Raw genomic sequence first — 15,124 nt, 5'->3', positions numbered from 1 at the left:
ACTGTATTGAGCTAAGAACATGCTTACCCTGGAAAACATGTGGCAGCTACGGGAATATTTGGGATCTGAAATGCTAGGGTGCTGATTTTGAAAGATGACTGGTGGCACGTGGGTAGGAAAATTGGCAGAACAATACTGAAACACATCAGATCTGATGAATCAATTTGATGCTTGTGCAAGTTTACTGAAGAAACAAAGCTGTATTGCTGATGGTAGCAAAACAGTCCTTAAAATTATTGTTTTTTTTTGTTACTTCGATTCTCCCTCCTGTCTCATATTCCCTGTAATCTAAAACTTCTGCTGTTGAGGGGGAAAGCTAGTATACTCGGCAGTTGAATGATCTCTTGATATTTATAGTTCCTTAAGTTAAAATGAATTTAGCAAAATATTAAATAAAAATGGGAAATGGGGCTCTTTTAGAGTAAGGACATGTCCAAAACTGGAGGCCTTTAAAACAGTAAAGAAATCAGAGCGTTGTAGAGTGAAATGGGAAGCTGCAAAGGGGCCTGAAGCAAATGCAGAGATTTTTATGTTATGGGCAGAGCTTCTTATAACTTGTGCATCCTTTCTCCATCTGCTGTTGAGTCTCTTCTCACAGCTGAGCATTCGGTAATTGGTAACCAGTCTATAACAGAGGGGCAGAAGGATGCCAGGGGATAAAGCTCACGTGTCCCTCATTTTAAGGATCATTAGTCCTTTTAGTCCAAAAGTTACTGCTGTTCCACACACGCTCAGCAGGCATGCACTTGTATTGTGGATTTGTGGTGGTGGTTGTTGGTTTGTTACATCAGAAATAAAGACTCTTGAGACTGAGGTCACAGAGTTGTTTACGCTGAAGGGGTGAATCACACAACATTTTAAGTTGCTTTTGTGTCCCTCATTTTGGGTCTGTGTCACACATGGTGTTCTGTGTTGGGCCTTGGCTAGTTGAGATGTGTGATGCTAGAGTTCTCCGTTCTGGACTCGGAGCTGCTGTTGAATTGTAGCAGCAGGAAGGCCCTAGTGACAACCAAACTTTGGGGGGGGAAGCTTAGAGTTCTTAAAAGACTTGCTAAATGGTGACCCTAAAGCATTTTATTCCCAAGGGCGGGATGCTGGCTGGGAAGATCCATCTGACAATGGCAAGGGAATGTTCCAGGTCCTTTCTCTTTTATCTTGTAATATTTTTTTCTATAAGGTAAATCCCAATTAAACCTCGAGCAGAATCGTATGTGCATGCTGCTGCAGTCAGCAAATCGAGAGCTCTGACGCTGCTCTAGGAATTGACTCTAGGACGATGTACTTTACTCAGATTTCTAGAGCTGCAAACTAAAATTCATCTGTCCTTGGTAAGCTGTAAGGGAGATTTTGCTAGATCTGGGGTGGTCAAAGCAGGGCCCCTGAGGTTCTGCAATGCAGCCTCCAGTTGCCCTCCTCTCTGATACAAAGCTGGAGCTTGCCGAGTCTGCAGGGCCGAAGGTTCCATCTTGAGTTGGGAGGATGCTGCCGAGATCATGGTTCAGGATTGCATACGGGGACCTGTTGTCCCAGTAACAATTCAGTTCTCTCTGTTCCATTTAATGTGCCCCTTGCCAAGGCCACCCTCAACTGGACAAAGTTTGGTTGCCCCTGAGCTAGACAAACCCACGGTAGGAAATTCACATTGGAAGATTACCCCATCGAGGCCAGTGATACATAGGTCGGTTCAATGTGACTCTGCAGCTCACGTGCCTTCTCTATTGGAAGTTTAATCCCTTCCTGACTGTCCCAGTTTGCTCAACACATTGTCCTGGGCTCTCACATTACAGGGGCTGAGGAGAGCTAGATTAGACAATGGTATAGTTCGGTGGTTCTCAGCCAGAGGTATGTGTACCCCTGGGGGCACACAGAGGTCTTCCGGGGGGGTACATCATCTCTTCTAGATATTTGTCTATGGAATATTAGTTGGTATTGACTTTGCTAGTGCTTTTTATGTAGCCTGTTGTAAAACTATTTGTTTATTTGTTTATACTGCTCTGTATACTAAACACTAAAATGTAAGTACAATATTTATATTCCAAGTGATTTAGTTTATAATTCTATGGTAAAAATGAGAAAGCCAGCAATATTTCAGTAACAGTGTGGCTGTGACACTTCTGTATTTTTATGTCTGATGTAGTAAGCAAGTAGTTTTTAAGTGAGGTGAAACTTGAGGGCACACAAGACAAATCAGACTCCTGGAAGGGATAGAGTAGTCTTGAAAGGTTGAGAGAGCCACTGGTATAGTTTACTCAAATCTGCGGTGGGCCACCATGTTGTTGAAAGTGGCCTTCCTTGTGATACAGGCAGTGACTGGGAGCAAACCTCCAGCATCCCAAATGAGATTTGAGCCTGGTTCAGCAGCCGGTAGGATAACAGGAGGCATGTTGCTGTTTTGTTTAAATGTTACACACTGAAGTTCATTTCATCTGCAGTAATGAATCTTCAGGATCAAATTTTTGAAATGTAGCTATCTTCTGTGGTTTGGGGCCTTAGTTGCCTGATATTGAAAACTTGGCCCTTACTGCAGTGGTATGTTATCCTCTTCTAACCTCCAGGGGTTTTGATCTTAAAAGAGAAGCTGCTTATAAATCCAGGAATCCTCAGATAATCATAAAAATGTAGGGCTGGAAGGGACTTTGACAGGTCATTTAGTCCATCCCCTTGCTCTGATGTAGGACCAGGTAAACCTAGACATTCCTGACAGGTGTCTGTCCAACTTGTTTTTTAAAAACCTCCAGTGATGGGAATTCCACAACCTCCTTAAGTAACTTGTTTCAGTTCTTAACCGTTTTTACAGTTAGAGAGATTTTCCTGACATCTAACCTGAATCTCCCTTGATGGACAACTCCAATGAAAACCTGGAACAATGTGCAGCAGCAAACAAGATGGCAGGTTATATTAACGAAGGAGGAAGAATATAATTCTGAAAATATTACAGTGCCTTTACATAAGTTGATAGTATGCCCTGACTTTGAGTACTCTGCTTATTCTGTTCACCCCACATCAACAGTGAGAGGAAATTTTAAAAAAAGGTTCGGAGAAGGACAGTGAGAATAATTAGAAGCATGGAAAGACTTCCTTATGAGAAGAGATTAAAAGATTAGGACCACAAAAAGTAGCGAGGAGGCAAATAAGAGGGGACACGACAGAGGTGGGTCTATGTATTTAAAAATAAAAATGAGCAGAGGAGGTGAATCAGGAGTTTCTATTTACCCTTTTTTTATAATGATGGAACAAGGAGGTACCCAATAAAATATCAGTTTTATAAATGTTGCCCTTTAATTTAAAGGGTTTTTTACATGTATAATTAACCCGTGGAACTCAATGTCACAATATATTGTGGAAGCCAGGATAGTTTAGCAGGATTCAAAAAAGTTTGAGGTCTGGTCTACACTTAAGTTTTGCCAGTATAGCTGTGTTGGTTAGGAATGTGGGGGGAAAAAACCACACCCCTACCTAACATAGGCACGCTGGCAGAAGCTTTAATGTACATGCAGTTATACCAGCAAAAAAGGTGTTTAGGCAAGTATAGCGTTCTGTGTTCATGGAACTGGTATAATAAACCATACTGGCAAAATCTGCCAGCACAAGCTGCATTTCCACTAGGAGGGTTTTCCACTAGAGCTGTACTGGCAAATCCTTTCTAGAGTAGACAAAGCCTTAGACAGTTACATGGGTAATAATTACAGAAACATTAGATGGGATAAAACAATATGATTGATATAAACCGTCATGCTTCACAGCACAAGACAGCCACTAACGACCTGCGGTTAGGAGGAAACTTCCCAGAGGCAGATTGTTCCTTAAGCATCTGTCTTGGAGTTCCTTGCGTTTTCCTCTGATATACTTTGGAGAAACCAGATGAGCTGTCACTCAGACCTGATGGGGAGATTCTCCATTCATGTATATCTGTTGTACAAAAATAATCTGAATTCAGTGACCCCTGAAGCCAGGAACAGAGAGGACTTGGGCTTTTTCTAACGGAGTACAGGTTTTCAGCCCAATTGGAATTAAATTTGTGTATTTATCATAGCAGCACCTGGCAGTGCAATTGCAGTTGAGCAGCTGCCGGAGGGGGGGTGTGTGTGTGTGTGTGTGTGTGTGTGTCCATCCCTAGGATTCTAACATGTTGCTGAGCAGCAGGTGCCCACCGAGAATCACAAGGAGGTCTACAGTGTATTCTAGCTGGCTGTGTTCCAGCGACAGTTACCTAGGCAGTGCTGAGGATGGGCAGAACTGTGAGGCTGCCAGGCCCTGGAATATAGGGCTGCAAGCTCTTCACTGACCATATCTCCTTGAAACATAATTTTTTTAAAAAGAATTCAGTACTTTGGGGTACCAAACTCATCTGTGAGTCAGTCCTTTGCAGCTTTTTGTGGCTTTACAGCTTTCCCCCCGCGCGCCATATGGATTTCTTTCTGTTGTTGCCAGATGAAATACCACCCAAATTGGAGGAACAGATTCCAAGGGCAGCAGTGAAACTCCATGTACACCAAGTACCATCAGATGCTCAAAGGAAAGAGACTGTGTTTCTCTCTGCTTTTCAATCTCCTTAGTAGTTCTTGTACAGGTGATGGCAGATTTCTGCTGGGTTTGTATTTTTATTTCTTTTTGCAGGAGTGGCTTCAAAATACGTCCCCCGCCCCAGTATCAACAGTTACGCGTCATCTCTCGGTGGTGGTTTAACACTAGGATGCAAAGTACATTCGGAAAGGAGAGTGCTTGACAAGTTGTTTGTATTACTGTAGTGCCCGCAGACCTTACTGTGCAGTACAAACACGTAGTGAGCAAGAGTTCCTTCCCCAGAGATTGACACAAACAAGACAACGGATGGGAGGGGAAACAAAGGCATACAGACTGGAAGTGACTTGCCCAAGGTCACTGAGTAGGTCTGTGGGAGGGCTGAGAACAGAACCAGGTCTCCTGACTGCCCCGTCTTCCAGATCCCACCACCTCTCTGCAGTACTGCATACATTAAGAAGTTTTAATCAGCCCCTGCAATCAGATTTTGAGAGGTGCCCAGAACTCGCTTGAGAAGGGCAGAAGCTGATGGGTTTGAGCACATCAGACGTTCTAGCCTTTTTTGTTTGTGCCGGCCACTGGTTTTAATGTTAAATCAGATTTCCAGCCATATCGGTTTTATTATCGCTATACTGTTACAATAATACAGCACAGCTGTCTGTCTGAGGGCAAGTGCGGTTTAATTATAGGGACGTCTTTCCATTCTCTTCCAAACCACATGTCTCAGAGAAGAGCATTCCAAGATGGCAAGAAAGCAAAAGCCAATTAACAGTTAGCATGTGCCGCGAGCCAGGATCTTTATTAAATGTCTCCCTCTAAAGAGAAAGGCCCATGAGGCAATCTCGTCACCTGCTTGGCGAGCCGAACAACACAGAGGGAATCTATTCTTACAAGAAAAGGATAGTTCCTACCCAATGCAACGCTACCGTCTGACTTCTGACGAAATGGAGAAATTAACCCATTTATTATCTGCAATATGGTAGTGTGTAGAGAACCTAGCTGAGATCAGGGCCCATTGTTCTACATGCTGTACAAACACATAGCAAGAGACTCTGTCTGCCCTCGAGAGCCTGCAATCCGAATAGGCAAGACAGACAAACTGTGGGTAGGAAGGGAATATTATCCCCATTTTACAGATGGCAAAGTCAGAAATTGAATCCAGATGCCCTGAGTCCCAGTGCAGTGCCCTAACCACCCTACTGGGTTAGCCAATGACCCTCCACCTCCCCAGCGATCCACCATCAGAAGGACTTGCTGTGTTTGCACCTTTAATTATAGAGGTGATCTCAGTTCTTTAAAACACAGGGCCTGGGCATCTTTTCCCTTGTTCTCCCTGTAGTGCTGGAAATGTTGCAGCCTGCACACGCAATCACTCCCAAGACAAATCTGGCCTCTCACAGCTGGAGGGGTGTTTTCTGCAATGGGGAGTTCCTGGAGGGACTAGCAAACATGTAGTTTGGAAACACTGGGCCAAGGTAAAACCAAGGGTTGCCTGAACCTCACTGTACAGTATCTACAGCTGCTTTAGCTAGAATAGGAGGTGCTTTTCTTAGAGTATTTGAGAAAGCAGCTGCAGTATTGGGCACTTTGGGGCTGGTTTCCTGCTGGTGTGTAGGCACCTCATGGTGTAGACAGGTGCTAGTGGGATTTCTCTGCAGGATACTTCTAAAAGTCTGGCCCCTAGCACTTACTGAGTGGACAAGTTTGCTCACTGACATACAGACCTGGAGGTGGCTTCAGAATGTCAGCAACAGCATTATTCTCATTGGACCTAAGCAAGTCAGTCTGAGGACAATGTGTACGTTGCCTTGTTTTCACTTTTCTTCAGAGCACAAGGAGCTGATTTTTGGGTGGGGATTGGGGGTTGTTCTTCTGTTAAAATCGGAAAAGATAGCCCAGACCAGAACAAAGTGGACATTTCTGATTCGGATCAAGTTTTGCTTGCTGGCTTATGCAGAGAGCTCTTTGACAATATTCATAGAGTCCTAGATTTTCAGGCCAGAAAGGACTGCTATGATCATCTAGTCTGGCCTCCTGCATCGCACAAGCCAGAGAGCTCCACCCCGCAGCTCCTGCATCAATCCCATAACTTCTGTTTTGTGCTAGAGCAGATCTTTTAGAAAGACTTCCAGTGATGGAGAATCCCCTTCCGTCCATAGCACTGCACTCCACGCAAGCTACAGCGTTCTGGCATTCTTACGGCTCTCGAGTGTGAACTAGGTCCAGTGATGAAGATCAACTCAGTCTGAGGCCGTGTCGTGCGTTCGTTATGCACACCTGTGTTCAGCCTTTGGGTGAATATGATCAGTTCATCAGGGGTTTTGGAAGGTTTAGGTAGGTTTAGGGGCTGTGGTATGATCTCTCAACCTTTTGAGCCTGGTGCTTTTCTTACTTATACAGGATAAGTCAGGAGCAATTCCACAGAACGCTCCTGGGACCAGGAGAGTCTTAACAGGAGGATTTCCTCCCCACCTCTCAGCCTGCAGACTCCGGCTCACAACCTTCCTTTTCAGCTGAGATTGTCGCTCTCCTTGCTGAACTGGCCAGAGGGATAACTGCAGATATTTTCATGCAGATACCTTTTTGGCTCTTGCACTGTTAAAAAATAGTATTAGATTCTTTATCCATGTGACCTTCTCCGATCTTCCTATACTCAACTTTTGTTAACTGTGGTGACCCAGGTGTTCTGGTTTCTTTTCCTCTAGTGGGCATACTAACGGTAGTGATCTTAACAAAGGTTTTGTTTGTTTGTGATAACCCCAGGATGAACCCTATGATACATACAGCGCGGTCTAGTGGGTAAAGCAGGGGACAGGAAACTGGGACTCCTGGGTTATTCCTGACCCTGCTAGTGTAGGGATTGCCTTGGGCAAGTTGTGCGTCTTCTCAGTGTCTCCACCTGAAAGTTGGAGTTAGAACCTCCCAGTGCAGGATGAGAGGCTTAACTAATAGTTGTGAATAGCTTTGAGATGCTGGGTTGAAAGGCTCTGCAAAAGTACAGCGTCTGCAATTGTTCCATCCTTCATTAACATTTCCACAAATAACATCATTTCACCCCTGGAGTGTAGCATTGAAACTCCTAAATTGCTTTTGAATTGGGGAGTAAATTGTGTCTGTGTTTTTCTTTCTCTTCCTCTGGTGCTGTGCACTTGTTAATAGGTCCAGTTTGCTGAGAAACCTTCTCAAGGCACTATCCTAGCCTGGCTGCTGGACTTGCTGTGATTTAGCATTAAATTAGGTAATCATAAATGTACTGTGCATATCACCCACTTTGTCAGCTCTGCAGATCCCAATGTTAGAACTGCATTGTACTGTGCATAACAACACAGTGTAGACAGTATATAAAATCAGCTTGTGTGACATCTAGAAGCGGAACAATATTCTTGTGAATCATTGGCGTTGCTCTGCTGCAGCACTTCCACAGTTAAAAACAATTCCTTCTCGTGCCAAACAGCCCAGCCTTGGTGCATTAACAGTGGACAAATGAAGCAGTGTTATGTTCTGAGCCATAGTCTGAAGCACATGTCAGTACAGTTAGTGTATATTGGCTGGCAGAGTGAAACTTGCCGAGTCAGGATTTGAGACCCGCATAAGATATTTTTGCTGCAGTAATAGCAAAGGGTTTTATTTACTTCTGCCTGTACTCCGTTGAATGGATTTCAGCCTGGCCGTGAGACTAGACTAATTGGCTTTTTTCAGAGAGTGAAAGGGAATGGGGTAAAAATAACGAAATAAAATACCTCCTGTATTTGTATCCAGCTGTCTTGGTTGCTCATGGTCCCAGTGGATTGGTACTTCACACTGTCTGTCTTCTAGGTTCTTTAGAACCTCCTTCTCTGCCAGTTTGTTTTTTAGTTGATTTTTTTTTTCCAATTGCACATCTTCATTCCTGGAAAAAAATCCATTCAAAATTTGAGTTGAATTTTTGTGTCCTCTGATCGTAAGGCAAGGTAGGTGCATTGCTTTGAGGTGATCCATGCTTTGAAAGGTCTAAAAGGCTTTTGTATACAACATCATTGTGCATTTTCATTTGTACTTCTCTAGCAGATGCATTCCAGCAGGGAGCCTAACTGAGAGATTAAAAAAATAAAAAAGTGACATGTATTTCCACAGCTGCACAGCAAGGAATTGTCTGTGCTCTGTTGCATAATGGGCAGTGTTGCTTTTGTGCTCAAATACTTGTTACTTTTAAATGTTACTATAAAAAACCCTTCTTTGAAATGTCATATCCGATCGTGGGATTTGGTAGTAGTTCGTGGAGGTTAGCAGTGAAAATTGCCTAAGCTTTAGAACGAACAAAAAAATAAAGTGGCAAGTTGCCACAGTTGTGTTGTAAATGAAATACCTAAATAAAGAAGGTGCAGTTCTGCACTAGTTTATTTTTTGGAATGGGCATAGACATTTCCACAGCAGCTCATAAATTCATCCAAACCAAGAGTCCAGTGTAATAGAAGATTTTAAGCTGGCTAATGCATAGCAAGATATTTTACCTAGTCCTGTAACAAAGAACTGCTCAGGTATAAAGGAGGAGCATGGTAAACAAATCATGACCTGGGTTTGAGGGGTCTGATAGGAGGTGAGAGAGCTTGGAATGGCCAAGGTTGGTAGGTTGCTCATGTGAAGGAGTGTGTGGAATGAAGCTCTCTGTAGCTAACCTGCATTGCATGAGGAAGGATGGTATAGTAACACTGGCTGTTATGTCTAACATCACGATATCAGATGCAATTATTGACCAGTATCTTTAATTGTCTGAAGATGCATTTGTGGCGATGTTCCTCTTCATTTTGGCTATATCTAGAGCTGTTTGTTGTTAGATTCTGTAGAGCATGTGAACAAGGGGTGTATTGTATTGAATATGGGAGCTGTATTGTTGAATGCCTTGTGAAGCACCATTTGAGTGACCCATTGCAAATGAGGCTGGCTCTTGGCACTATGCAATGTACTGTGGGGCCTGGAGGATAACGTGGCTGGCACGGGCATGGCGGAGTTCAAAGAGGAGTTGCAGTGTTACCACAGTAGGACTCCTGGAGCCCAGGTCTGGGAGTTAACCCCACACGGCACAGCACGGCTCTGCCACAGACGGCTTTGTACTTCAGTGACATGCGTCATTTTTGGCTTCTGGCTCTGAAAGAGGGTTTGTTAAAAAGAACCTAAGTTCCATGCTGAAACTTGGAGCAAGAAAGGGTCACGCTCCAACTGGACTTTACGCGCTGCATTCATGGGCAAGCTGATGAAAATCTGCTCCTGGATGTACTGACGCACAGCAGGGGTTGTAGGTGGGGAGGGAGCTTTCCCTTGTCCTCTCATCCCCACCCCCACCAGGGAGTGTAATCATGTATGTCCTGTGTCTGTAGGGGTCCTCCTCATGTCACACTGTACAGACTCTTCTCTTGCTGCCGTCAAGCCTCTGCATTTTGCTCTTGGTTTGTCTTCCTAACTCTTCTTTCCCCAAATCTCTCCACTTTCTCTGGCAGTCACCACTGCAGCATTAGTGGTACCTCATCCTGCCATTCTCGGACCAGCCCATGGTATGGCTGTGGGGGGGGCCATACTCGTGTCGTGGGTGCTTGGTCTAGGGTGTGTGTTCACTGCCAGCACAGGTTGGCCGTTTGGTTCAGTCTCTCCATGTTTGTGGCTAGCAGGCAGCAGGGACTGTGTTTACGGAGGCATCAGCTTGGTTCCTGCACCTTGCCCATGGTGGCAGCCTGCAAACACCAGATCATAGTGATAGAAGCTGGCAGGGAATTGTGCCATGCAGCATTCGGATTGCCTGCTTTAGACAGGGAGTGGATAGATTTATTTTCCACCACCATCTCCCCACACACTACATCCCTGGTTCCTGTGAAGCCCACCTCCAAAAGGGAGCTTTTAAAAGGGGTTCTGGGGTCTGGTTCTCACTCTTTATCCATATGAAGTTGTATGTAGCTATCTGATAAGTGACTTGTATATTGTGGGATTCCAGAAGCAAGAACCTGAGACATCCTCAATATTGACGTCCACTTTAGCAACTTCAGCTTTTCTCCCTGGTGCAATCACTTTAACCTGACTGCTTGTGAATGCTGTCTTTTGGAGCAGGGGCTTGCTGTCCTGCTCTTTTGGTGTTGCGTCGTGTAGTATGAATGTGTGGCTTTTTCAGAGGTCGGATTCCATGAATGCAGGAGCTTGCTTGGGCTGTCTTTCCTCCACCTTCCCCAGGTGTGTGTCATCTTTGATATCTGTCCAAGGGTAGAAATTTAAGGAGCTGGCTGCCCCCGAAAGGACACCAAACCAAAAGACAAAGTGGTCCTACAGAAGGGATGCCACTGCAAGGTGTTCCCCATGTTCCTGTTCTGGCTCCAGCTACCAAATGTAATAGTTAGAACTTTAGGACAAATTTCCTACGTGTGCCGGTACTGTCAAAGAGCAGAAGATCTGCCCTCAGTGTTGAGCCTTTTCTCCTCTTCCTTCCTTCCTCTCCCTGCTCCCCCTAGAAGGGGGAAGAGAGGTTTGGGGGCTCTAAGCACACTGTTTGTTTTTGGCATCAGGGAAGCCTCTCAGGGTTTTACGGAATGGGAATATGGCAACTTGCAGAAGTAATGCTTTTAGCAATAGGTCATCTGCAGCCCTGGGCGGTTGAATGGCTTCTGTCAGTAGGAGGCACGTTGGCTGGGATCCTGAGGTTACCCTGCACTCCTGGAAAGTGCAGCGAGGCCGTTAACTCCACCTGAAGTGAGGCATGCTCAAGAGACGGGCCCACTGAGTGCAGCACCTCCTGGTACTGCACTGCAGTGCCGGCATTTGGAGCAAGCCCAAGTCTGAGCAAATTCCAAAGGATGGGGGTCTTGATGGAAGACACCCTGTTGGCAGCTCCCTCTGGCTGTGGTGTGAGTGCCTCTCATGATGGCTCAGCCAGTGAGATGATCCAGCTTCCAGGCCATTTAGAGTTTCATAGATGAACCTTTTAAGCTCGCCCAGAGAGTCCCTGTGTAACAAGCAGGGCACTGGGTGCTGCACCAGCGTCCATTTCAGAATAGATTTCAGGTGGCACTCCATGTAGAACGTGTTACAGTCATGACGTATATGACAAAGTGGGTCTGTTCTTAATGTTTCCTCTGAATACTGTGTGGGTGCCTCAGTTTCTGGCCGACACTCTGTCTCCTGGCAACTAGTGGCCCGGGCCTTCCCCCCTGCTAGGGGATACTAAAGATGTGGGAGAACAAAGAGGTCAGGTGACCTCCTGGCCCGGGAAAGGAACTCAGCAGAGAAGGAGGGGCTGGAGGGAGTTTCAGTTTGGGGCTGGCTGGGGATGGGAAGTGAGGGCAGACAGGATTGTCTGGCTCGCTGGGCCCCAGAATGGACCCGGCTGAGGGGTCCTGTTCTCTGTACCTACAAGCTCTGTTTTAGATCATGTTCCTGTCATCGAATAAACCTCTGTTTTACTGGCTGGCTGAGAGTCACGTCTGACTGTGAAGTGGGGGTGCAGGACCCTCTGGCTTCCCCAGGACCCCTCCTGGGCAGACTCGCTGTGGGAAGCGCACGGAGGGGCAGAGGATGCTGAATGCTCCAAGGTCAGACTCAGGAAGGTGAAGCCATGTGAGCTTCTTGCCCTGAAGACAGTCTGCTCCAAGGGAGAGGAGGCTCCCCAAAGTCCTGACTAGCTTTGTAAGGAACAGTTCCAGAGCATCGCCCGGGGACTCCGTGACAACTGATGCTAGTGGTGGGATGTATTGCACCCCGTGGATGGTGCTTCTTGCAGTAAAACAAAGGGGGGATAATGAGGACCAGGCGTGCTGAAGGCTCAGAGAGGGACAGTTTCAGGGGCGATTAACCCCTGGGAATGTGTGGCCTGCGAGAAGGACTGACAATTTTTCTCTCTGCTTCTGCTTTTCTTGGCGTGTGAGGTGCATCCTGACAGCACAACTGCATCCCCCTGAATTCTGCTTTTAGAATCCAGAGCCTCGAAGAACAGAGTGAACGCTGGGGGAGGAGGACAGGTGGAACACCGAAGGGCATCAGGGCAGGAGCTCTCCAAGTTGAGCTGCCAGGTGTTCCCGGCTTTCAGACTTTTCCAGTGAACCCTGTTATGCTTCAGAAAAGCTATCAAGGCAAGGTGCTTGAACCTGTGATGTTTCTACCTTGATATTTATTATTGATTCTCTCCATTTCAATAATAAGGAATACTTTTAAAATCCAGTTGGCAAAGGCAGGAGGAGTGGGAATGGTGGCGAAGCTCTGGACTGTGTGAGGATGCACTGTCCTGCCAGGAATAGCTGATAGAGCTTCCATTTCTCTTTATTTCCCCGAAAGATGATTGTCCTAGCCTCTTGGTGCAGTTCAGGAGTGGCATGCAGACCAGGGGTTGCCCGGGATTGCTTGGCTAATTGAATATCTGCATCGGGTACCTTTCCCCATTTCTCAGCAAGACAGGTCAGTCATGTCATCCAGTCTCCCACACATTTGAGTGGTGACATATGGGTTAACACAAGCAGCGTGTGTGATCCAAGTGCATTGTGAGACATGGAGTCCCTTCAGCCTCAAGAGAAACAAACCGGACTTTCTGCTCCTCAAGAGAGTATGCATTTTAGTGTGTGACACTGATAAAGCGATCGTCTTGGGAAAAGAGAATGGATGATACAGACTTGATTTCATGAATTCTGTGTGTAGTTTCAAATTCTTGTGTTGTAAGTTTCTGCTGTAGGGCCCTGTTTTGTCAAGTTTTCACACTGGAACTGAGTTTTAAAACTTCTCTTAAGTTAGTTTTTTATACGAGATCAACTTTCTCTGTTCTCCCGTAGCTCCCCCTCCCAGTCCTTTCTGAAGCCCCAGAGCTGTCCCTGCTGAGCCGTAGTGTCACTTTCAGAGCATGCTGATGCAGGCAGAGCTACTGCGATTCAGAGGTCAGCTGCAGGCTTCACAGCTGGGAGCTTCCTAATGTCTCAGTTTTTGACCACATTGGGTAACAGATTAAATTCTTTTAAATGTCAGGTGTTTGGACTCTTTCCCCTTTTGTCTTCTTCCTGCCTTTTCATGCGGTTCTGATGGGATGTGCAGAAGCAGGGTGAACTGAGCTGGAGACATTCCCCTATCAGGAGACCCAGAGAAACTTGCCTACCTCAGCCAACCAGTTTGCTCACTTCTCCTGTGTAGCTGCCTCTGCATCTTGAGTTCTATCTTTGGAACGTTGAACTTTGAAAACGTTGAATTCTGTGTGAAGATCTTGGATGTGTCTGTATCTTTTCCTCAGTTACCTAGGGATGCTCAGAGACCTGCATGGTAGAGTACATGAACGAAGCAGCTCTGCCCTGCTGTGCTGTGAAACCATCCTGTTACTATTCTCTAACTTTTTAATCCACACGCGTAGCCCTGCTGTCCATGTACCTTTAGGACTGGGGTGGTTCCCTGAGCTGCTCAAAAAGAGAGGCAGGGCAGGTTTCTTCCCACCTGTTAAGTCATGCTTTTGTAAATCCCACCCAGACGCTGCAAAACATTTTTGGATTTCTTGACATCGCACCATTCGTCAGTCTGCCTAAATTGTGTAACCGCAAAGATCTGTGGACTCAGACAGATTTTGTTAGTGACACTCAGCTTATATGGTTAGCCAGAGATATAGAAAAATGGTTGTTAGCTAGCAATGCATAAATAGCAGTGGTCGCATCATTTAAAAATGCAAAAATTTGTCAAGTATAAAAAATGAAAACAAAGTATAAACTACCCAGTAAGCCTAATGAGTTTTTAATATAGTTTTAAATAAATGGAGTTAAATGTGGGGGAAAGAGGGATTATGGATTCGTCACTAAGTCACGTGCTGATGCTGCTAGGCTTAGTGAGGCGTGGCTATAAATCTCCGTTACCAGGAAACTACCGGACTACTTTGTGGTGTCTGTTTGCGAGAAGGTGGTATGAAAGGATTAGACTTAAAGCCTCCAATGGCTGCAGATCTTCCCTGTCTCAGTTATTTAAATCGCTATTCAACCTGCACGGCTCCCCTCTGCCCTCAAGTTCAGATTCTTTTAATTGATGTAAACCACTGAAAAAAGCATCGTTTCTCTATCTAAAAAGGGTTGATTTCTGAAACGCCATTTAAAGAATGACAGACTTGGACTCCTGGTTTGATATTATAACATCATAGCCTGCTCAGGGGGCTGACTTTTAATGCATAAGCTTCCAGGTGACCCTCTATGCCGTGGCAGCTGAGCTCCCCTTCAATGAATTCACCACTGCCACAGATGGAGAAGCTAACTCAGCAGAGGCTGCTTAAGGCAGTCTAGCACCCAATGCAAAACTTCTGTGTGCCACCCCTCTCCTACCCCACTACTGAAACCACCCCTCCCTCGGGTGTGCCAGATCATAATGCCACCCACTCGAATTTGGCCTGGCTGCTCCCAGAAATCTGCCTTTCCAGGCACTGTCTAGTTTGTCTGTAGGTAGAGCGGACTCTGCAGTTCAGGCAGAGAGAGAGAGAGGCTTAGTGCCCAGTAGCTCCCGTTAATGCCTCGTCCTAGACTAGGATAAATGATGTGGTGTTAGCTAACATGTTCTCAACCTAATGCATTTGAAAAGCCTACAAGGCCGTGTGTACTGGAACTCCTGCTAAGCTGCCCCTGTTCGAGTTTGGCTCCCCAGC

The 15,124-nt window shown here is 45.7% G+C and overlaps 1 protein-coding gene across 4 annotated transcripts in view; it reads left to right on the top strand.

Moving 5' to 3' along the window:
* KCNAB2 (potassium voltage-gated channel subfamily A regulatory beta subunit 2) overlaps window positions 1-15,124 on the top strand; it is a 118,948-nt gene that overhangs the window by 22,798 nt on the left and 81,026 nt on the right. Inside the window, exon 1 of one of the 4 annotated variants that reach the window (XM_050931784.1) lies at window positions 8,053-8,471. The exons of the other annotated variants lie outside the window; for them this stretch is intronic. The gene's annotated coding sequence lies outside the window, so the exon portion shown is untranslated. Of the gene's footprint in view, window positions 1-8,052; window positions 8,472-15,124 lie in introns of those variants that run through there. 4 annotated transcript variants of the gene reach the window in all.

The sequence above is a fragment of the Gopherus flavomarginatus genome, chromosome 21 (assembly GCF_025201925.1).
Source record: "Gopherus flavomarginatus isolate rGopFla2 chromosome 21, rGopFla2.mat.asm, whole genome shotgun sequence".
In the NCBI taxonomy this organism is placed as follows: domain Eukaryota; kingdom Metazoa; phylum Chordata; order Testudines; family Testudinidae; genus Gopherus; species Gopherus flavomarginatus.
Note: the sequence above shows the minus strand (reverse complement) of the source record. Positions and strands in the feature narration are given on the sequence as shown.